This window comes from Dermacentor variabilis, chromosome 3 (genome assembly GCF_050947875.1).
Source record: "Dermacentor variabilis isolate Ectoservices chromosome 3, ASM5094787v1, whole genome shotgun sequence".
NCBI classification, from domain to species: Eukaryota; Metazoa; Arthropoda; class Arachnida; order Ixodida; family Ixodidae; genus Dermacentor; species Dermacentor variabilis.
The window spans coordinates 95,284,173-95,309,618 of record NC_134570.1 but is presented as its reverse complement, the minus strand read 5'-3'; positions in this window follow the sequence as shown (position 1 = coordinate 95,309,618).

Genomic DNA, 25,446 nt, shown 5'->3' with positions numbered 1-25,446 from the left:
GACGTCTCGGGTGAAAAATGGCGATGGGCAATCACGGCAAGCCCGTGCGCAACGAAGCCCAACACATATTATGCTACATTTAAGGATGCGGTAATTCTTCTGTCACATTGGTATCTATTCATTTGAAGGATCAGTCCAGATTGAGCCCACACTCAGTGGCAAACAGCAAAATAAAAATATCCATAAATGGAACAATACGGTTATATAATGCGCTATTCTATTAGGAGATCGATCTTCGTTAGATATACCTATGAGCCTAGATGATATGTACAGGTTTTATGGTGGAATTTGCTTTTTTATTGCACTGAACAGTGGTGCGCTTAATGGCATGTCCGTCGTACACATATGTTATGTAAGCCCGTTCACTGATGCTTGCAGTCTGCGCCCAATTGCCATGCGCCGTCGCCGCCCTTATCCCAGGTGGCCTAGCGGCAACAGCATATACGTTACATCTGTTTGCGAGATTAATGTTTACAGGCGAGGCAAGAGAGGAAGAGAAGAAGGCCGAAGTGATAGAAGGAGCCCAAGCTACGGATTGAAGCGGCAGGGCAAAATGTTCTTCGGTCAGGGTGCCATATCGTTCTATCATTGGTGGCAGCGAAGAAATTCGAAATCATGCCTCCCAACCCTTACAAAAATTTTTATAGAAAGTCCATAGACAGTCTATAGACATTTGTCTATGAAGTCTATAGACTGTCTATAGACATTTCTTTAGACTAGTCTATAGACAGTCTATAGATTTATGGCCATACACTTTTTATAGACTAGTCTATAAAAAGTCTGAGTCTATAGACTGTCTATAGACATTTCTTTAGACTAGTCTATAGACAGTCTATAGACTTATGGCCATACACTTTTTATAGACTAGTCTATAAAAAGTCTGAGTCTATAGACTGTCTATACACAGTCTATAGACTTATGGCCATACTTTTTATAGACTAGTCTATAAAAAGTCTGAGTCTATAGATTGTCTATAGACTGTCTATAGACTTATGGCCATACACTTTTTATAGACTAGTCTATAAGAAGTCTGAGTCTATAGACTGTCTATAGACGGTCTATAGACTTATGGCCATACACTTTTTATAGACTAGTCTATAAAAAGTCTGAGTCTATAGACTGTCTATACACTGCCTATAGACAGTCTAGAGACTTATGGCCATACACTTTTTATAGACTAGTCTATAAGAAGTCTGAGTCTATAGACTGTCTATAGACTGTCTATGGACAAGTGTATAGGCTTACAGTTCTACTTTTGTAGACTATAGAATGTCTACAGATGAGATTTGTCCGTAGACATTTTATACACTTCAGTCTACAAAAGTAGAACTATATATACAGTTCTACTTTTGTAGACTGAAGTCTATGGAATGTCTATATACAAATGTATATAGATAGTCTACAGACATTCTATAGACTTCAGTCTACAAAAACAGAACTTTATAGTCCGATACACTTTTTTTCTATGACATTCTGCAGACATTTGTTAACAAATATGATTTTTTTTTAATCTATAGGCACTCTATATACACAGACATCTTATAGACAAGTCTACAAAGAGTGTATAAGGCCATAACTCCATAGCAGCTATCTACAAGTTAGTTTACATTTTTGTTTACATGCGGTAGCAAAAAGTTTTGAATGTATTTATGCATGTGCACCTGTTCCTTTTCATCTGCACCTATGCATTACCGTTAGTAGATTAATAATGCTTCTGAACCAGCTGTACTTTCATATATGTTGCACAAACAGAAAGAATTTATATAGTGCTGAATCATGCAGTGCGAAAAATAAAACAAATGCGCCAGCAATGCATTCACCGTTTTTATTGCTCGATATAATAGATGAATTCCTTAAATTCATGTCGTATGCTATTATGGAAACAGATTAAATATTTACACTACTCCTTGGCAAGCATGGTCGCCAGGCTGGCCTTGACCTTTGTGTCATTAGTCCCAAAGGTGCTGCAGGTGTATGCTGCAAATAAGTAGATGCAGCAATATGAGGCAAAAATAACAAGTCTATATTCTTTGTGTGTTCATTAAGCAGCTTAATATATTTGCTCAAACCATCGAAGTCAATACTTAATGCGGTTTAACTATGACTAATGGCTGCTTGTCAATACAAATCAGCACCTTTATAGAATGTTTTATTGCATGGTATGGTGAACAATTAAACAGTCACAACTGCTGCTCGTGCCAGCAACAGTATGTTCCCTTTTATGACACGTTCATATATGATGCATTATTGTACTTATCCCAAATGGTCTCTATATTTATTGCTGAAACGTTACCCAGTTGGGCTGTCTGTACATTTTTTTTGGCTGGTAGTTAAGTATGCCCGTGCAGAGGGATATTTTCAGAAGACGTGACTGGAATATTCACAGTATCATGCCTAAGATTGTAATTTATTTTGCTTAATACACATTTAAATGTCTTTCTCATACTTTTAAATGAATGGGTGATTGGCCATAACTTCAACGGAAGGCAGATGGGCTGATTGTATCGATATGGTCACTTAATTTGTTACAGGTAATGAGGCCTCTTGGGCGTGCTAACAGGTTTCCAAGTTAGGTATACCACATGAGCACCCGAAATACCACACGAGCACTTTGTGTCATGGCACGACAGATATGCACCTCCTAGGAAACAGAACTGATAGTATAGTTCGAATGAATTCTATTACAGTAAAGTATTTAAGGTGCTTTGAAAGATGAAAATTTTTTCTAGGCTATCGAGGTTCAGGACGTTTAGTTAACGCAAAAAAAAAACACATATTGAGTAAGAGATGCCTTGTCAGTAAGCTTGACTTTCTTTTATTTTTCAATAAATGGAACCAATTTCCTTCAATTTTTATCAGGTGAAACGTTTTAAAAATATATTTAACTCAGAGATTCTCTGGAAACTTTGTATGACATATAACAAGACAGCATACCTATGTGGCCATTTTAAAATTTCCCGATCTTTTTCCAAGCCTTCCCTGACTGTTCTCATGAAAATTTTCTGGCAATCTATGACGCCTGCAGCTTAAGTGCAATAAAGAAAATATTGTGGTTTAATGCTTGCCAAGTACTGCCAGTCCATAATATTTAGATAAAACGAATAACACGTCAGTCACTTGACATGCAGTGTTAGATTCAACTGACTTGAATCCCTTGATTAATAAAGCTGACAAGGGCTTCGGCAAGTTCGTAATTGATGGCCACACGAGTACAGCACGGAAGACACAGAGACACACGTAAAGCAAATGCAACAATGTGAGGAAAAACTATACAATGAGTTATACAATTAGTTATTTTTACGCTTCAGTAGTAGTTTTCAATATAATTTGCTCTCATCACTTATCCCTCTAGTTAACTTTGTTTACCTCTGACTAAAGACTACATGGGAATATTAATCAGTACCATTATGATGTTTCGTTATACTACAGTATGATAAGCAGTTAGACAACCGTAATGGTCGCCGGTGCCAGCAACGGTACGTTTCGTTTTAGGACAGGTTCATGTGACACACAGTGTACTTATAAAAATAAAAGAAATGCGAGAATCCAAAACGATTCCTATAATAATACTTGTTGAAACAAAGATACCCGGCTGGACTGTGCACATTTTTCAGGTGTTAATACAATATGCCCGTGCCGAACGAACATGCTCAGCATACTGACTGCAGTTTTGAACAATCACGTTAAGATTTGCAATTTACTTCCGCTTAGAACAGTCTGCAATGTCTCTTTTCTCATACTTCGAGATGAATACATTTGCCACACTTTCAGTAGAATGCACATGAATGGGGGCGTACTGATCAGGTTACTTATCAACTAAAACATGTTACGATCTCTTAGGTGTGTTGATAAGGGTAGAACAAATGCAATGCCCACTGAATTATTTGAATAATCTGTGCGTTATCTACTTAGAAAAGACCACCAAATCGATAATCTGGCTCTTTTTTTCTTTTGTACAGCGCATATTGTATGCAGTCTGTCCAAGACGACGGCGCTACATGCAACAGTAATGAAAACCGGAACACTTATTACGCACGACAATGGCTTCATACCATGCACGATTAGCACAATGCGAATCTGCGCCAGCAGCTGCCTTGTGATTAAGAGCACGTAAACTACAGAACGCCGAAGCATCGGAAGCCGCTTAACGCTTTTCATATAGCTCGAAAGATAACTTCTGCTGCTAAATTGTTTAAAAAAGAGACAAAAAACAAATCTTCCAACTACCGTCAAATGCAATGCCTTCAGTTTGAAACGTGTAAAGGTGTTCCTGGAGCGACTAATTTATTGTTCTCTAATTTTTTCGGCTAAGTTGCGGAGCTGCAAGTGACTAAGCTTATCGCAGGTTTCATGCTCCAAAAGCGTTTGTGGTTGCATATAAATAGATTGGGTGAATCTAGAGATTTCTACTAGATATTTCTTCATGTCTCGTGTTTTGCTTGCTGTAACTTCCCAAAATTATTTAGATTGGTTGCCAGGAACCTTAAAAATACTGCTACTTTTAAACTATGCGAAAGCGGCAGCGCACACACTGCTGATGCATGCCCCGCAAACACCGCCTTTCATCCTAGTACGCTAGCAGTTATTCAACTATGCCTGTCTGTTTGAAAATTCTTGATGCTAACACAATTTCGAGATATATGCGTAAAGCGTGTCACGAGAATTTCGCTACACATACGGTGCAGCATTCATCGCGGCCGGATCAAGCGCCACTAAATGAGATCTACCACACTGGCTGCCCAACACACACAATCCGCTTAGTGGTAGCTCAGTATCAAGTTAAAACATGGTGTACTTCCTTTTTTACGCACCTAAGCTATAATGATAAAATCAACAAGCACGAGCGATCGCTCGCCGTAAAACATTCCGTATAGTAGAAGCGAGAACAGGAGAGCGTTATCAAACCATGTCAACGACAAACCGACACTATACCCGAGTCGCCTGCGCTACGTGCAGCCGGTTCGCGCTACGAAATGCGCTCACATAATCATGAGGTATTGACGCAAAACGTCTTTGATAAAGCTTACCATTCAATGTAGTTGACTTGTGATGCCACAAAGAAGACACGCATACACAGACACCAACGTTCAGGGAGACACCGCACACCGGCACAACCGTTTACGTGCCTGGCGCGCTCGTTGAAACGGCGCACCGCCGCGCATGCGCAAGAACTCCGAGCATGCGCAGGAGCTCCGCGCGGAGGGCGTGCGCGCTCGGAGGAGTGTGAGCGCCTTTTCCTCCTTCATTTTTTTCTTTGTCTCTTTCTCTTTCTCTGATGCGCCATGCGCGCCGGAACGGGTGGCTTTTCTTTTCCGTTATGCATTTTTTTCGTGGACGAAGGATATGCGCTGGCAGGTTGTAAGACAAACGCTGTGGGTTATCGTATCAGACTGGAACGCTAACATGAATGCGCTGTTTGTAAAAGCCGTTACGGTGCCCTTCAGACGTTTTAGACGCATTATTGTCAGCGTCGATGAGTAATACAGCGTATTTGTAGCATATCTTCCAGCGTACCGCTAAATGTGATGCCCGCACGTATGTTAGTGCTAATTTTCTGTTCCGATGATAGGTCAAAGCAATCAGTACAGCATTGAGGTACTCATATGCGTGGCTGCGCAGGCATACCGCCGGCGAAATACTGGGTGGGCTCAGAGAATTTGGCACCTATTTTAAGTGAATGAGAAACGTTGATGAGTTTATAGTGCAGGATATTAGGCAACAAAAGTCGCCCGATGTTAGTGACGCAGCCGAGATATGAAGACAATGTGAAAAGTATCCGAGAATCGGACGACACACAACGCGAACACCACATGCGCGACATCGGTTCATGGCGCATTCACAAAGTCCGCGTTGTCAGCTACAAACATTACGAGTGTCTTTGCTGTTAGCTTGATGCCTGTTTCGAATCCACTTGTATCTGAAGCTGGCGTTCATAACATATATTTTAACAATTGGATCGGCGTTTTGCTTCCGTTATTCTACTGCCGCAAAAGTGATGCGACAACTGTGAAGACTGTCTTGGGATTGCCGAGAGTGACTACGTAGATCATATGTGGTCAACAAATGCGGAGGTATACACTATGTGTATACTAAAGTCTACAAATAGGCTCTATAGCAATCTCAGCAGTATACAACTTTAGTGGCTTATATCAAATGCAGCTATGTATTATCCACCGGTACCTGCGCTTGGTTACAGCGTACACGGGTTGGGCCCAGATTAACGATGTTTGTCTATTGTTAATCTATAGACATGCAAGACCACGACAACTCAGAGGTGGTGAATTCACCACCTGGTCTGCGGGCTTTCGCCACTTATTCACCCCCTTTGCCACATCTTCACCATCTGACCTTCACCACCTGGTCTTCGCGAAGTGTACGTCCGGGAAGCAGCCAGGTTTAGGGCCTTCGGGTGCCTGGAAGACCTTGGTGACTCGGACGGTGCCTGCTCCGCCGCGATCCTCGTTCGGTGCAGCTGCACCGAACGCAGAATAGCAGTCTGCACGGTTTGCCCGCCGCGCCAGGGTTGCGGTGCCGTCGTGCATGAACCAGTGCCATATCATCGCGTTCGCAGAGGGCGGGGGGTATGGGAACTCGGAATTACATATTATCGACTTTCTTCTATAGACATTCAATACACCAGGAGTAGAGAAAAAAATAGAAACCTTGTCGACTATTGTCCATAATATAGAGAGTCAACAGACAAAGTATGGACAAAAATAAATAGAAACTGTATCGGCTTTCGTCTACAGGTAGCCCATATAGAGGGGAAGTAGACAAAGAAGAAACAAACTCCCTATCGAATTTTTTCTATAGACCGTCTATAGACTGCGAGTAGACAAAAAGAAATAGAAATCTTATCGACTTTCGCCTACAGAAAGTCTATATACAAAGTATATGGACAAAAATAAATAGACACTGTATCGACGTTCGTCTAAAAGTAGTCCATAGAGGGGAAATTGACAAAAAGAAACAAACACCTTATCGACTTTTTCTATAGACCGTCTATAGACAGCGAGTAGACAAAAAGAAATAGAAACCTTATCGACTTTCGTCTATAGAAAGTCTATAGACAAAGTATGGACAAAAATAGATAGAGACTGTATCCACTTTCGTTTATAGGTAGTCCATAAAGGGAAGTAGGCAAAAAAGACACAAACACCTTATCGACTTTTTTCTATAGACCGTCTATAGACTGAGAGTAGACAAAAAGAAATAGAAACCCTATCGACTTTCGTCTATAGAAAGTCTATAGACAAAGTATGGACAAAAATAGATAGAGACTGTATCCACTTTCGTCTGTAGGTATTCTATAGAGGGGAAGCAGATAAAAAGGAAACAAACACCTTATCGACTTTTTTCTATAGACCGTCTATAGACTGCGAATAGACAAAAATAAATAGAAACCCTATCGACTTTCGTCTATAGAAAGTCTATAGACAAAGTATGGACAAAGATAGATAGAGACTGTGTCTACTTTCGTCTGTAGGTATTCTATAGAGGGGAAGCAGACAAAAAAGAAACAAACACCTTATCGACTTTTTTCTATAGACCGTCTATAGACTGCGAGTAGACAAAAAGAAATAGAAACCCTATCGACTTTCGTCTATAGAAAGTCTATAGACAAAGTATGGACAAACATAGATAGAGACTGTATCCACTTTCGTCTGTAGGTATTCTATAGAGGGGAAGCAGATAAAAAGGAAACAAACACCTTATCGACTTTTTTCTATAGACCGTCTATAGACTGCGAATAGACAAAAAGAAATAGAAACCTTATCGACTTTCGTCTATATAAAGTCTAAAGACAAAGTATGGACAAAAATAGATAGAGACTGTGTCGACTTTCGTCTGTAGGCATTCTATAGAGGGGAAGCAGACAAAAAGGAAACAAACACCTTATCGACTTTTTTCTGTAGACCGTCTATAGACTGTGAATAGACAAAAAGAAATAGAAACCCTATCGACTTTCGTCTATAGAAAGTCTAAAGACAAAGTATGGACAAAAATAGATAGAGACTGTGTCGACTTTCGTCTGTAGGCATTCTATAGAGGGGAAGCAGACAAAAAGGAAACAAACACCTTATCGACTTTTTTCTATAGACCGTCTATAGACTGCGAATAGACAAAAAGAAATAGAAACTTTAACGACTTTCGTCTATAGACAGTCTATAGACTTTATATCAACAAAAGTCCAAATCTATAGAAAGGAAAGGTCGTCTATGAAAAGTCTATAGACTTTCTATAGACAGTCTAAAGTCATTTTTGTAAGGGAAGAGACTGGTATATATTGTCACGTGGTGGTGACGTAGAAGAACACAGTAGCAATACTGTGAACGACAAAACTAACTTTTATTGGGCGAACCTGTGCCCACAAGACAGGCAACACTTATAGCACAACGATAGCGGCGAACACGGTCGGCGATCGTCGAAAATCTGATCAGCGGGTCCAGCGCGTCGGCTTTTATACAGTAGTCATCGAATGTCCCAGACTAATCGTTGGGACCCGCGTGCCTTCCACAAAGTTCTACACCATTCGCGTCATGCGATGAAATCAGATAACACAAGGTTCGGCGACAACAGACAGCGGATAGAAGCATCGATAACGTTCCAGAAACTTCGGATACATGCAGGCGCGTCCCGCGCTGTGCGATTACATTTGTTAGGCGGCGAAGCGTGGCTGCCCGATAAATATACGTACACGTGTCCATATACATACATACATATATATATATATATATATATATATATATATATATATATATATATATATATATATATATATATATATATATATATATATATATATATATATATATCATCATCAATCATCAGCCTGGTTACGCCCACTGCAGGGCAAACGCCTCTCCCATACTTCTCCAACTACCCCGGTCATGTACTAATTGTGGCCATGTTGTCCCAGCAAACCTCTTAATCTCATCCGCCCACATAACTTTCTGCCGCCCTCTGCTACGCCTCCCTTCCCTTGGAATCCATTCCGTAACTCTTAATGACCATCGCTTATCTTCCCTCCTCACTACGTGTCCTCCCTGCCCATGCCCCCCCCCCCATTTCTTTTTCTTGATTTCAACTAACATATCATTAACTCGCGTTTGTTCCCTCACCCAATCTGCTCTTTTCTTATCACTTAGCGTTACACCTATCATTCTTCTTTCCATAGCTCGTTGCGTCGTCCTCAATTTAAGTAGAACCCTTTTCGTAAGCCTCCAGGTTTCTGCACGGTACGTGAGTACTGGTAAGACACAGCTGTTATAAACTTTTCTCTTGAGGGATAATGGCAACCTGCTGTTCATGATCTGAGAATGCCTGCCAAAAGCACCCCAGCCCATTCTTACTCTTCTGATTATTTCAGTCTCATGATCCGGATCCGCAGTCACTACCTGTCCTAAGTATATGTATTCCCTTACCACTTCCAGTGCCTCACTACCTACCGTAAACAGCTGTTCTCTTCCAAGACTGTTAAATATTACTTTAGTTTTCTGCAGATTAATTTTTAGACCCACCCTTCGGCTTTGCCTCTCCATGTCAGTGAGCATGCATTGCAGTTGGTCGCCTGAGTTACCAAGCAAGGAAACATCATCAGCGAATCGCAAGTTACCAAGGTATTCTCCATTAACTCTTATCCCCAATTATTCCCAATCCAGTTCTCTGAATACCTCCTGTAAACACGCTGTGAATAGCATTGGAGAGATCGTATCTTCCTGCCTGATGCTATTCTTTATTGGGATTTTGTTGCTTTCTTTATGGAGGACTACGGTGGCTGTGGATCCGCTATAGATATCTTTCAGTATTTTTACATATGGCTCGTCTACACCCTGATTCCGCAATGCCTCCATGACTACTGAGGTTTCGACTGAATCAAACGCTTTCTCGTAATCAATGAAAGGTATATATGAAGGTTGGTTATACTCCGCACATTTTTCTATCACCTGATAGATAGTGTGAATATGGTCGGTTGTTGAGTAGCCTTTACGGAATCCTGCCTGGTCCGTTGTTTGACGGAAGTCTAAGGTATTCCTGATTCTATTTGCAATTACCTTAGTGAATACTTTGTAGGCAACGGACAGTAAGCTGATCGGTCTATAATTTTTCAAGTCTCTCGCGTCCCCTTTCTTATGGATTAGGATTATGTTAGCGTTCTTCCAAGATTCCGGTACGCTCGAAGTCATGAGGCATTGGGTATACAGGGTGCCATTTGTTGGGCGTGTTGGTAAACTGAAAGCATTTTTAGCGCCAGCAAACAAGGACGGAAGGGAGACGACACCACCACTGCGCTAACTTCAACAACTTGATTTTCAGGAAGTACACCTATATAACTTATGCACAGTGGCGCCACCTTTTCCAAATCTTACCCATCCTAGAAAGCCGTCTCCTTATCTAACAAGTCGACTGAAGGTGCACTAAAGCCCGTGTCACTATTGCGCCAGATAGCCTGAGCCTCAATAATCTCTCGCACGTCTTTATCTTTGTGCTTCGCAAGAACCCGGCAGGATCCATACACCGGCGCACAGCCGCATTCCTGACAGTGGGTTGACAGATGACCGTATTGCTTATTTTTCAAATTTTGGCTATGTTCGCGTAATCGGCCATTAAGACATCTCCCTGTCTGTCCGATGTATTTTTCCCACAGGACAGCGGAAGCTCATATACAACCGCTTCTGCGCATCACTGGCGCTTTCCGATGATTCGTAGAGCATCCGGCAACTGGCTTACGGTACGGGTCCGTTAATCGACATATTTTTGCCAGCTTTTCTAGTGCGCAAAAGGTCACTTTTGTGTCCACCCGGCTAGCCATTTTCTTAAGTTTATGTGCCGTTCTATGCAGGTAGGGCACTACCGCTACCTTCCTTCTACGTGCCGTGCCTTGATTTGCCGTGTCCCGAATTGTGCTATCTGACCTGCACCTCTTTAGCAGCCCCTCGACGACCGAAACTTGCACTGATTTCGAAAACCCTGCTGCTGATAACCTTCCCGATTGGTCCATAAGACTCGTATGGATCTTATGGTGGCAAGACTTCTTTAGAGCATTTCCAAAGCATAAGTTGGCGATGCTCCTCTTGACGAGCTTCGAGTGGGCTGACCGATACGATAACAGGGGCTTATTAGCTCTAGGTTTATACTCCCAACACGTGTGCCATTCCATGAACTCGAGCTGAATACCTAGGAAATGCAGCACGTTATTGGTGGGCTCTTCAATCGTGAGAGTAAGTGGGCTAAGGCCTGCAGAAAAAACTTCGTAAAGCTTGCCTAGTGTAAAATATGCGTCCGGTTCAAAAAGAACGAGATATTCGTCAACGTATCTGACAACTTAACCACCCTGTGCTCCGACAAGGTACGGGACAGGTTTCTGTTATGGTGAGCTAGAAAAAGCTCACTTAGTATGGACGCCAAACAAGGTAAAGCTGGCAAAAATATGTCGATTAACGGACCCGTACCGTAAGCCAGCTGCCGGATGCTCTACAAATAATCGGAAAGCGCCAGTGGGATGCATAGAAGCGGTTGTATATGAGCTTCCGCTGTCCTGTGAGAAAAAAATACATCGGACAGATAGGGAGATGTCTTAATGACCGATTATGGGAACATAGCCAAAATGTGAAAAATAAGCAATACGGTAATCTGTCAACCCACTGTCAGGAATGTGGCTGTGCGCCGGTGTATGGATCCTGCCGGTTTCTTGCGAAGCACAAAGATAAAGACATGCGAGAGATTATTGAGGCTCAGGCTATCTGGCGCAATAGTGACACGTGTGTTAGTGCCCCTTCAGTCGACTTGTTAGATAAGGAGACGGCTTTTTTGGATGGGTAAGATTTGGATAAGGTGGTGCCACTGTGCATGGGTTATATAGGTGCATTTCCTGAAAATGAAGTTGTTGAAGTTAGCGCATTGTGGTGTCGTCTCCCTTCCGTCCTTGTTTGCTGGCGCGAAATATGCTATACAGGGTGGTCAGTTTCTCTAGAACAATCTGCCCACCACCCTTCAACAAATGTTCTGTTACCTGATTCTCCCCAGCTGCTTTCCCCCTTTGCACAGCTCCCAAGGCATTCTTTACTACTTCCAGCGTTACCTGTGGGATTTCCAATTCCTCTGGACAATTCTCTCTTCCATTAGCTCCAGTTACCACAGTCCTGCGCCAAGAAATTCCAACTAGCGCCTGCGAATTTCCTAATTTCATCACCCAACCTAGTCTTCTGCCGCCCTCGACTGCGCTTCCCCTCTCTTGGCACCCATTCTGCAACCCTAATGGTCCACTGGTTATCTAACCAACCTATTGCATGGTCTGCCCTGTTGCATTTTTTGTCTTAATGTGAACTAGAGTGTTGGCTATCCCTGTTTGCTCTCTCATCCACCACCCCTCTCTTTCAGTCTCTTAACGTCGCGACTAACATTCTCGGTTCCATCGCTCTTTACGCGGTCGTTAATTTGTTCTCGAGCTTTTTTGTCAATCGCCAATTTTCTGCCCCATATGTTAGCGCTGGTACGATCCATTGATTGTACACCTTTCTGTTCGATGATAGTTGTAAGCTTCCAGTCAGGATCTGAAAATGTCGGCCTTATGTGCTTGACTTCATTTTTATCCTTGTGTAAATTTCCTTCTCATAGTCCGGGCCTCCTGTGAGTAGTCGACCTAGTTAAACGTACTCCTTAACAGATTATAGAGGCTCACTGGCGATCCGGAACTCTTGTTTCCTTGCAGGCTATTGAGCATTCTCTTTGTCTTCTGTATATTAATCTTCAACCCCAGTCTTACACTCTGTCTGTTAAAGTCCTCAATCATTTGTTGTAACTTGTCCCCAGTGTTCCTGAACAGGAGAATGTCATCTGGAAACCGAAGGTTGCTGAGATATTTGCCGTTCATCCTCACTTCTAAGCCTTCCCAGTTTAATAGCTTGAATACGTCATCCAAGCATGCAGTGAATAGCTTTCCTGACCCCTTTCTTCATAGGTATATTTCTACTTTTCTTGTGGATTATTAGGGTAGCTGTGAAATCTTTGAAGATATTTTCCAAGATATTTACGTAATCCTCCTGTACTCCTTGATTACGTAATGTCTCTATTCCTCTTGGTATCTCTACTAAATCACATGCTTTTTCGTAATCTATGAAAACCATACCGAGAGGGTGATTTGCTCTGATTTTTCTCTCGATTAATCGAATGACGCCATGAATGGGATCACTTGTACTGCAGTCCTTCCTTAAGTCAGCCAGTTCTCTTGGTTGGCTGCAGTCAAGTGTTGCTCTTATTGTAATGGAAATTACCTTGGTGACTATTTTATACAATACTGATAGCAACGTAATGCGCCTAAATTATTTCAATTCTTTATCCTCTCCCTTTTTGTAGATTGGTGTAATGGTTGCATTCTTCTGGTTATGTGGCACCCTTGAAGTCATGAGAGACTTCGTATAAAGTGCCGCAAACATTTTTGACATGATATCTGCTTCTTTTTTTATTAAACTGACTGTTATTCCATATTCTGCTGCCACTTTTCCCGGGTCATGAATTGCAAGGCCCTACTAGCTACAACATTAATTATAAAACGAGCCCCTGTACCCTGTTTATCACTACTTTGAATGAAGGTAGCGTAGCTGCTATGGGTAATGTACACGTAAGTGTAGAATTATTTCTCTGCTTTTACTATACCTTTTAAATTGCTGATAATATTACCCTGCTTATCTTGCAGTGAATATATCTTCGCTTGTCCTGTGCCAAGTTTTCGTTTCAGCGGTTTCATGTTTCGTCCATATTTTGCTCCTTTCTCAACCTTTTTCACGTTGTAGTTTCGAATATTCCCTACTTCCTCCTTGTTTATCAATTTTGACAGTTCTGCGGATTCTATCTTGATCTCTTGCGTACCACACTTATGTTCTATGTCGTTTCATTATTAAGTCCTTCGTTATTTGAGAGAGCTTACCTACTGGTTGCCTTGGTGCCCTACATCCCAGTCCAATTGCTGCTTCTGAAGCCAGCCTAGTTACGATTTCATTCATTACCTCTATGATATCTTCATCTCTCTGTCCTAAAGCTGCATATTAGTTTGCAAGTATCAGCCTGAATTGGTCTGCTTTTACACTCACTCCGTTTAGGTTGGCTTGTTTCTTCTAGACCAATTTTACTCTTTCTCTCTTCATATTGAGCTAAATCTTAGTCCTCACTAACCTACGATCACTGTACTTTACCCTGCCTAACACTTCTACATCCTTTACTATGCTGGGATCGGCAGAAAGTATGAACTGTATTTCATTTCTAGTTTCACCATTATGGCTTTCCCAGTTCCACCTTTTGTTCCAACGCTTCCTGAAAAAGGTGTTCATTATTCGCAGCTTATTCCTTTCCACGAATTCCACCAACATCTCTCCTCGCGTGTTCCTAGAGTCCATGCCGTAGTTGCCAATTGCTTGCTCACTAGCCTGGTTTTTCCCCACTTTTGGATTGACGTCGCCCATAACTACAATATACTGAGTTTGCACTTTTCTCTGGAGCGTGTTCACTGACTCCAAGGCTGCTCTTCATTGTTTGGTTTCTGCCTTACGCCGAGGACCCCACGAACAATTAGTTCTAGAAATCAGACTGCTGCTTCACCACCTCGTCGAGCAAGGACACGACATCACGTTGCAGTGGATTCCAAGCCACTGTGGCATAATGGGCAATGAACATGCCGATGCAGCAGCACGATCTGCACATGAGGAGGGCTTACAAGACTCCATTCCTTTCTCAAGAACAGACGCTGCAACGAAAATTCGTGTGCTTGCAAATGAAGCCATCAAAACTTTATGGAACACACCAAGCTTAAAGCATACACGTCTACACCGACTGGATCCATCCCTTCGACTTCGACCCCCATCTGGACTCTCTCGACTCGAAACAGCAGTACTTTGCCGACTGTGGCTTCGTGTCGCCTACACAAGATCCTTCGCCTTCCGAGTCGGTATGAACGACAGCGCGGCTTGCAGACACTGCGGCGGCGAGGAGACCATCGAACACGTGCTTTGCCACTGTCCTCAGTACAGCACGCACCGGCTGTCACTAGCGACCGCGTTGGCACGCCTTGACGACACGCCACTTTCAGAACAGTCAGTTTTGGAATGCCGACGTGAACTGTCGTCGCAGCATAAGTCGGTCAAGGCTTTGTTGACCTTTCTACGTGACAGTGGCCTATTAGAAAGACTATAATGGCCCCATTTCATCCCTTTTCATATTTTTTTCTCACGCTTTTAATTTTGTCACGCTCTTCTTCCCGTCTTTACTTCCCCTTTCCCTTCCCCTAGTGCAGGGTAGCAAACCGGAGGTTTTAGGTCTGGTTAACCTCCCTGCCTTTCTCTCATTTGCATCTCTCTCTCTCTCTCTCTTGCGCTAATTCAACAGCTTCATGAAACTGTTCTATTTCATCGTCATCGCGAATGTAATTTGTAGCGTAGGCCTGTACTACCTTTATTATGTGCCTCCTATTTAGTTTTGTTGTTACTGCTGGCCTCTCCTTTATACTATAGAATTTGTAAATGTTGTCCGCTATGCTCTTATAGATTAGGAATCTTACCCCATATTGCTTCTTATCTGGAGTGATCTACAGAATAGGACATGGTTGTTAGTCAGCACTGCAGAAACCTCACGAATTCTAACCTCACTAAGGCCAATGATATCCCAAACAATGCCTGATAGTTCCTCGAGAACTCCTGCTAAGCTAGCTTCACCCCAGAGGGTTCGAGTGTTGAAAGTCGCCAGGGTCAGTTTCCAGTGGGGGCCTGTCCGGGTCCAGAGGTTCCTTAGCACCCTCTACTGCGTTACGGGTCTGACCGTCGCCTTGGTCAGGTGTTGCGCAGCTGCCGGGGGCTGACGGCCATTGGTTGATTAAAGGAGTCATGAGGTACGTAGTGGCCGAACACTCTAGGGAAGCCAATTCCTGTTTTGGTGAGGGAGTCTTTTATTTGAAGTTTAGTGGGCCTTCCTAATTTGGTTGTACCTGGATTAGTGAAGCCCCACTGTCTCTCGGCATTTTTTGCCAGTGTCAGGCGCCACTCCTGAGCCTGGAAATGTGGTGCACTGAAGGTGACTTCAAGCTTACTGCTTTCAGAATAAAAAAAAATTAAGCATGATTCTTTATTATTCAGCGTTCTGGCCAGTTAAACCTTTACTCATGCATTTATTTTATGCTCAACCTTATTGATTTCAGCTTAGAGCGCACGAATTGAGCAACCCTGCTGCGTACTGCCAGTACAGGTAACGTGATCTATCTGGGCATTTTTTCCCGTATCAAGTACATAAAGAAGCTAAGCAACTTTTAACCCTATTTTCTGTAGATGTCAACTGCTCCTCTTTTTTGATGATTCGCAGTAGATATATTAATTGCGGCCGAGAGAACGTCCTGCAAGTTAACGTAACTTTTCTGGAGAGGGTGACATTACCAGCACCGCAAGGAATTGCGACATTAATGTAACAAATGCACAAAACAGCAGTAACCTCATTTTTTATTTTTTCACTTTAACGCCGATTGCAAATGCGGAAGTAAATGGGCATAGTATTTAGCTGACTCATTTAGCCGAACATCTAGACCAGCCCTTATTTTGAGATATTCATGACCTTCAAACCACTAACGTAATTATTTAGTATTTATTTAGACATCTCCTTCCTTGGATGAATAACTTTACAGTAAGGTGGTTATGAACTTGAAAAAAAAATGCATCCTTATTTACACGGCACAAATGATCAACCGAAAATTGATTTCGCACAGTGATACTGAAAAAAGAAACAATGGTCATACAGACTAGTCCTGCCCTCGTATGTACTGATATTGTACCTTCTCAGAAAGTGCAGACATATTATTGAACATTTATATTTATCTGTTGCTTTTAGCTACCGCTTTCTTTATAAAATATTTGAAATGATAACTTTTAACCGAAATAGTTTTCGACGAAACGAAAAGGTTAATAATTCACCCCTTTTTCACATCGCACTGCAACGGCAGTTTCATCAATACCTATAGCGGGGACGAACCTGCCTGATCTGTTTGAATTTCTTTATGTTAAAAAAAAATATGGGGTTAAACGTGCCAAAACCACTTTCCGATTATTAGGCACGCCGTAGTGGAGGACTCCGGAAATTTCGACCGCCTGGGGTTCTCTAACGTGCACCTAAATCTAAGTACACGGGTGTTTTGGCATTTCGCCCCTATCGAAATGCGGCCGCCGTGGCCGGAATTCGATCCAGCGACCTCGTGCTCAGCAGCCGAACACCATAGCCACTGAGCAACTACGGCGGGTAATTTTTTCATGTTCACAGATACAGAACATTTGACAATGATCCTAAAAAGTGCAAGCATATTTCATACTTGGTGTATTACATTTTCCTACGCCGTGTTTCTAAGGTCAGAGTTTACAGATTTAATAGTTCTTTTGGATATCATACGACACTTCACTGTATCTAGCAACCACGTGGTGTACGTCTGCTTTCAAGAGTGATCAGCCGACAACAACACACGCAAATATTTATGTGTGTATTTCCTACTCATGGTGTTATTCTCAATCGAGTAATATGAATTATTTTCCACTTTTCTGTAAAACGCGTATAGGCACACTTCTCCGTATCCAATGTCAGATTCCTCATGGTGCACCATTTAATTATACGTTCTAGACCTGGATGGAGTTTGATGACATCGCATTCATTATTTATTTTTCTCTAGGTATAATGCAATCATACACTCAAACAAGAGTAACCAAACACTACTCAAAATCTGGAAAAAATAAGAAAAACTCCAATGCAGTCATGTACGAAATGGCGCGTAATGGAGGTAATTATTGTAGACTGCGGAACAATGATGCGGCCATGACAACGGAGGAATGATCGCAATGGGAAGAAAGTGGCGAAATGACGGCAATGGCATAATGACGCCGGCGAAGTTGTTATCCCTAGTTGGTCGGCATATTTCGTGTCAGCGTCCGTCAACAAAAATGTGGGCGTATCCAGATGGCAGTACAGGGCCAGGAGCACTGGCTCGCACCTCCGTAAGGTAGAGCCTTCAAGCACACAGCAAAGTGAAGCGAACAGTGCATACATTATTTATAATCACATACACAACATAAAGCAGACCATACATTTCAATAAAGAACAAGCACGAAAAATTAATCAAACACAATTGACGCTAAGGCGATCCTGATAACAATGCGCACGGTTTAGCGGCACCGATTACTATTGCGCAAGCTTCCGCGACGGCAGCAGCTTGCGACGCGGGGAATGAGGTCCCTGTAGACCTTCGCACCATGCGTGGCGCCATGCTGTCGAAGTCATCATCACTCCTATTACTACCATTACTCCTAATTGCCATTACTAACAATACTCTGAAGCAACAAAGAAAAGCCTCGTAGTATTCGAGAAGAAGCTTACTTATATATGGCTGATTATCAGGTTGCGCAACAGATTTTACGAATATCTTTTCAATTCATTGAACTGTAGTTCGCCGCTCGTTTCGAAACGACATGTTGTAGGTTTTAACAAAATTGATATATTGGCTGAACAGATGGTTACCACAAAGAAAACCTATCAAAGAACCTCGTGTCAGTGTTGATGCTGGCGCGAATGAGTTATACAGCGGAATGCATACAAGATTGCCTCCAATCGCAGTGTATGAGCACACCACAGCGATCGAAATACACCTGTTAAGACTACTTATATGAACTGTCACTGGTATGTCATTCAATATACGAACCATGTCTTAGCGCATTTAGTACTGCGTATATTATTTGCATGAATTTAACGGTAGTTTTCAATGCAAAACATTTCTTGGCGATCATTTCTATCTTTGACAGCGCCTATCTATTTACCCGCCTACGTTTCCATGCTCTCACGGTCGTTTCGCTAAAGTGGTGTGTACGAATATTGGCAGAGAATGAGAAGAGAGTATGACGAACATAAACGATTCGTCATCACATGTGTCTCATAACATAATTGATAGGGCACGACATGCGCGTCAGGTAGGTCGTGAAACAGCCATCTACATCTTCGTTTGTACCAAAATTGACATAATATGACAAGAGTGTATGGCGAACATAAATTATAGGACATGACATGAATGTTGTGACGTGCTCGCCATGTAGGTCACGATACAGCCGCCTACGTCTTGGTCTGCTCTAAAATTGGCGTAGTATGACAAGAGTGTATCACGAATATAAATTATAGCTCATGATATGAATGTCATCATATGCGTGTCACGTAGCTAACGAAGCAGTCGCCCACGTTTCGGTGCTCTCATGGTGGTTTCGTTAACTTGGTACGTACTGAAATTGGCATAATATGACAAGGCTGTATGAGGAACATAAGTTATAGGTCCTGATACGAATGTCATGACCTGCGTGTAATGCAGATTATGAAACAACCGCCTACATCTCGGTTTGTACGAAAATATGTATTGGTGCTCTCATGGTCGTTTCGTTAACATGGTACGCTCCCCGCACACAGCTTCGCATAACATCGATTTCCACAGGGTGTCCGATCTGCCGCTTCTTTCTGTTTTTTAAGCGCAGCACTTAAGCTCGCATTCCTGCATTTCGCTTCGGCCCTCGACGTCTTCCTTCGGCGTAACCAAGCGAACGAGCACAACGAAGGCGATAGAGAGAGAAAAGTTTATTAAAACAGCGCACGCGGAGCACACCGAGGGATGAAGAGATGAAGGGATGAAGAGAGCGCGAGGCCGAAAGGGGAGGAGGAAGGTTTTGCTAACGCGTCAGAACAAAAGCGTAGTACCGTGCAAGACGGGCTCTGCGGCGACGAACGCTACGAGGTGCCGCTGGAGTAGTGCGCCGTGTAGGCAGCCTACATGGAAGCGCTGCTTTTAAAACAGCGCTTGCACGTAGCGTCCCGCAGCGCCGTCGTCTCTTCACCAATCGTTTGCGACGAGAGCCGAAAAAGATACATGGAAACAAAGCGCTACATGAAAGGGGGTCTGTCTGCGGCGGCTGCTAGGCCGCTGCAATGGATGGTAGTTCCACAGTCCGCCGAAAGAATTTTACCGCAGGGCCATCTCAAATTTAGCGCTGCGATGTGACAAATGTCTCCGAACTGGTGTACGGACTATGTGGAAAAAATAGTATAACGTACGTAGAATATTACGTTATATCTGTGATTACCTGCATGTACCTTATTTTGGATCAAAAAAATATAGTGGCAGACATTCTCTTTCGCCCTCGTACTATTCTGTGGCATTTTTTGCCACTTCTGCATACTAACAAGTTAACTCAGGCAGTCTAATGAAGTACACGTTTCTCACGTATATATATATATATATATATATATATATATACGTTCTAATGAGAAAGAAGAGCACAAGAACAAGGCCAGCCAGATCGTCTCTTCCATGCCTGCTGTGCAAACAGTGGGCCAGCCAGATCGCCAGTGCTTAGCACGAGTGTGAGCCGTTCGGGCAACCAGCTGTTCCTGCTCTGCGTCACCTGCCTTCTCGGTTACGAACAGACGTTATCATCGGAACTGTTCAGTACACCCATTACAATTGGTGGAAGGTGCGGGGTATTCAAGAACATCGACACCCTGGTACTCCGGTCTCGGACTCTGCCTCCGGTAAATTTTTTTTTATTGAAGTTAATGTTAGGAGAGGTTGGCGCCTTTATGTGGTGGCACCGGCTACTCCTTGTCACTTGGCTGACGAAAGAAATTTGCGCAATAAGGGAGAATAGCGACAATAAATATAACACTCAGTAGAACACCGGATCAATAAAAGATACACAGTACATGAGTCCGAAGATATACAGTACATGAGTCGCAAAGTTCTGTGCATTAGTTCACTCCACGTACGCATATATAAAGTCCGATGTTTTGAACAGCCAAAACACACAACACTTGTAATACACTCCAAGTACAGGACAGAATTATACATATTGCGTAAAAGTTGCGTTCACCACATAGACCAACTATGAACCACGAACAACGTTTATGTAACTCATTTAGCGTATTTGGATCATCCAATACTTAATATTTTCCCAAAATGTTGGTATCCTCTAAAAACTTTTTCAGAGCAAGAAGCGCTCTTTTTTGAAGGCCCGCAGTTGGCCATGGGCAAGTATCTTTTTTATAGTGAATGGTCTTCTGTCTAATATAAACAAATTAGCTTGCAGTACCGTTCTTTGTGTATCGTATTTCGAGCACTCGAGAAGAAGATGATGCACATCTTCGTCTGGATGGCCACAAGAACACTGCGGACTAGAGACACGTTTTATTCGGTACAATAAGTGTTTGGTAAATGCAGTACCAACACGCAGCCAGTGTACGAAAGTTTCAAATTTTCTGTTGTCTCTTAGAGTGTCCGGCATTGATAAGTTTATACATGGGTCTATAGAGTATAACTCCGAATTTTTAGTTTGCTGGTCAAACCAGGTAGTTTTGCTGAGACGACAAGAAATCTGTCTCAGGATAAGACGGACTTCACTAGGCAATAGGCGAAGATTGGTTGTTTCTGCGTTATTGTGCGCTCGATTCGCAGCTGCTTCCGCTGCAGTATTACCAGGAATATTGCAGTGCCCAGGAATCCACTGAAATGCAATTACGTGGTTCATTGCGCTTGCTTTTGTAAGTTCTTTGGGCGTCTCATACAATATCGAAGTGTTCAAGGAATTTTTCTTATTACTCTGTAATAATGTGAGAGCGGCTTGCGAATCGCTAAAGATAACCCGTCATGCCTGACTCTCCCCAGCCGACGTCGCCGCCACTCCCCGTTGCCTACTCTGGCGCTGTCCCGCAACGCCATCTAGCGGTTTTCAGCGGTACGGATGAACAGGACGTCAATGACTGGTTGTCTACCTACGAACGGGTGAGCTTGCACAATCGATGGGATGATACCGCCAAGTTAAATGCCGTCATATTCTACCTTGCGGTTTTGGCTCACCTGTGGCTTAACAATCACGAAGCCGACTTTCAGTCCTGGTTCGCGTTCAAGATCAGTTTCGCTGCAGTTTTCGGTCGCCCTGCCGTCCACAAGTTCCGCGCCGAGCAGCGGTTACGAGAGCGAGCGCAACCACCCGGTGAAACATTCACCCGTTATATCGAAGAGGTTCTCGACCTATACAAACGTGTGGATGCTTCTATGCCCGAAAATGACAAATTGAAGCACATCCTGAAGGGCATCGCCGATGACATTTTCCAGATGTTGATCGCCAAGAGTCCGCGCACCATAGCAGAGCTCATAAGCTTGTGCCAAAGCTACGACGAGGAGGAGGAGGCAACGTGAGTTGACCAGGCGCCCCTCAGTGGCTGACGTGGCCCTCTCTTCCATGACAGCCCTCTCTGATCGCTCCCCCTTGCTCACACAAATCCAAGCTTTCCGGCGGGAGGAAGTTGCACTTCAGCTTTCTCTGCTACCCTTCGCTGAGCTACCCCAACAGCAGCCGCTGCCGCAACTGCCTCCTACACAGCTCGCTCCTACGCTCCGGCGGGCTATTGAAGATCAAGTGGCCGAGGCTCTACCAATGCAGCATCAGCGGCACCCTGTCGCCGCGCCACTTACTTACGCATCCGTCGCCGCGCAGCCTCCTCGTCAACCACTCGTTGCGCTACATCCTCGGCCGCTACCACCCGTTCATCATTCCATTCATCGACCTGCTCCTGCCTTTACTAATCCTTGGTGAACGCAAGACAACAGGCCCATATGTTATGCCTGCAGTATTCCCGGCCATGTTGCGCGACTCTGCCGCCGCCACATGCTGCACTCTGATGAGTTTGGGCAGTCACCTCCCTACGCCGACGCGCAGCCATTTCACGGCACTTATTTTAGTCGCCAGTCGAACAGGCCACCAGCCGAGCGCCCGGTCCTTACACGTCGTTCACCTTCGTCGCGTCGCCGCTCGTTGTCCCCCATGCGTCGGTGCCATTCACCCACGCAAGAGGAAAACTAAGCGCCGCAGTTCAGGAGGCAAGAACTGCGTCGCCATCGATCTGTACAAGTCCTCCATTGTCGCCTTCGAACGTTGTCGACCTTACTGTTGACGGCTTCCCTACCGTTGCACTAATTGATACTGGAGCAGCCGTGTCTGTCCTAAACGAACGTCTCTCGCGCTTTACGAAAAGATACGACGCCACTTTATGTGTTTTCTCTTCGCACAGCAAGCGCCCAGCCAGCTCAGCCTTCAGCAACATGCACAGCTAGAGTTGTTATTCAGGACGTTCTGTATGTTGTGGGGTTTGTGGTTCTGCAGTCCTGTTCTGACGACGTGATACTTGGGTGGGACTTTCTTTCGCGAAATAACGCCGTCATCAATTGTTCACGTGCTGAAGTCGAATTATCGCCTCTGTGTGACATGCCCCTCATCGGCGCCACTTCTCTTCCCGCTAAGCTAGTTCTTCGAGAAGACATCGCCATACCGCCGTACTCGTCTACCATTGTTCCCGTCTTCTGTGGCGCTGTCTCTGAAGGCACTGTCCGCTTCACTCCTTCGGAACTCTTCGTGACCCGTAAAGACGCTCCCCTCCCTTTCGCCACGCTTGACATTTCAGCCGGTTTCAGCACCATCGTTGTCTGCAATCCGCTTCTTACAGCCCTGATGGCTCTTTGCGGCGAAGCACTTGGCCATGTTCAGCCTTTTGATGACATGTTCATAACGGACGTGCCGGATGCTTCGTATGTAGAGCCCACTGACTTCTGTGCACTTTCCCCTTCTGCTCCGCCATCACCTGACTTATACGCACCTGCCATTGACGATGACCTTACTTCCGAGCAGCGCTCACAGCTTCTTCACCTGCTTGCCCAGTTCCGCTCTTCTTTTGATGTCGCTCAGCGTACTCTGGGTCGCACGTCAACCGTCAGCCACCACATCGACACTGGCTCCAACGCGCCATTGCGGCAGCGCCCGTACCGCGTATCCTCGAAGGAGCGTCAGGTGACCAGTGAGCACGTGGACGACATGCTTCAGCGCGACGTCATTCGACCTTCCAATAGCCCGTGGGCATCACCGGTGGTTCTCGTCACAAAAAAAGATGGTTCCATTCGGTTCTGCGTCGATGATGGCCGTCTTAATAAGATGACGCGAAAAGACGTCTACCCTCTACCGCGCATTGACAACGCTCTGGACAGCTTGCAGGGCACTAAATTCTTCTCTACGTTGGATTTACGCTCGGGCTACTGGTAGGTCCCGATGTCAGCAGTTGATCGCCCTAGAACTGCATTCATTACTCCAGATGGTTGATACGAATTTAATGTGATGCCATTTGGCCTATGCAATGCGCGTGCTACGTTTGAACGAATGATGGACAATATCTTGCGCGGCCTTGAATGGAGCATCATTTTGTGCTACCTCGACGACATCGTTGTGTTCGCCCCTGATTCCAGCACGCATCTTCTTCACTTTAGGCAAGTGTTGACGTCCTTGACCAACGCTGGCCTGCAACTGAACCTGAAAAAGTGCCAGTTCGCCGCGCGCAAGCTCATGATTCTAGGTCACGTCGTATCAAAAGACAGCATTTGCCCCGACCCATCAAAACTTCGCGCTGTGGCAGAATATCCGAAAGCTAAGACACTCAAAGAACTCCGCGCCTTCATCGGCCTCTGTTATTACTTCAGACGCTTCGTTCGCAATTTTGCCTCGATAATATCACCTCTGGCACAACTCTTAAGTAGCGCCAACGACCTATCCTCCTGGTCTCCTGCATGCGACACCGTGTTCGTGGCCTTACGCCGTCTCCTGACGTCTCCGCCTATACTGCGACACTAGGACCCCACCGCCCCACCTGAAGTGCATACCGATGCCAGTGGTATTGGCCTTGGCGCTGTGCTTGCGCAGCGCAAGTCTGGCTACTCCCAGTACGTGGTTCCTTACGCCAGTTGTGCGCTGACCAAAGCGGAACGCAATTACAGCGTCACAGAAAAAGAATGCCTGGCCATCGTTTGGGCACTCGGGAAGTTTCGCCCTTATTTATACGGCAGAGAGAGAAGTGGTTCGTGTGGGGAAGGAGGAAAGGCTAGCACTATTTTCTGCAACCCATGCGGGAGCACGGCCCAGCGCCAGCAGGGTGGAGGAGACGGCAGGCCTTTCAATGTGGTTACTGATCATCCCGCCCTTTGTTGGTTATACTCTTTAAAAAACCCGTCTGGACGCCTGGCCCACTGGGCTCTGCGCATTCAAGAATACGACATACACGTCATATACCACTCAGGTCGCAAGCGCACTGACGCTGACGCTCTGTCCCGCTCTCCCTGCCAGCCGACACGGCCTCCCTCTCCACCATTAAGGCGGTATCCTCGGTCGACATCGACACCTTCGCATCAGAACAGCGCAAGGATCCTTAGGTGGCCTCTCTTTTGGATCTCCTTTCTGGCAAGCCTGCATCTCCCACCTCCCGCTTTCTGCGTCGCCAGGCTGTCCATTTTGCTGTCCGGGAAAACCTCTTGTATCGACGCAACTACCAGCCCGATGGTCGCAAATGGCTCCTGGTTATCCCTAG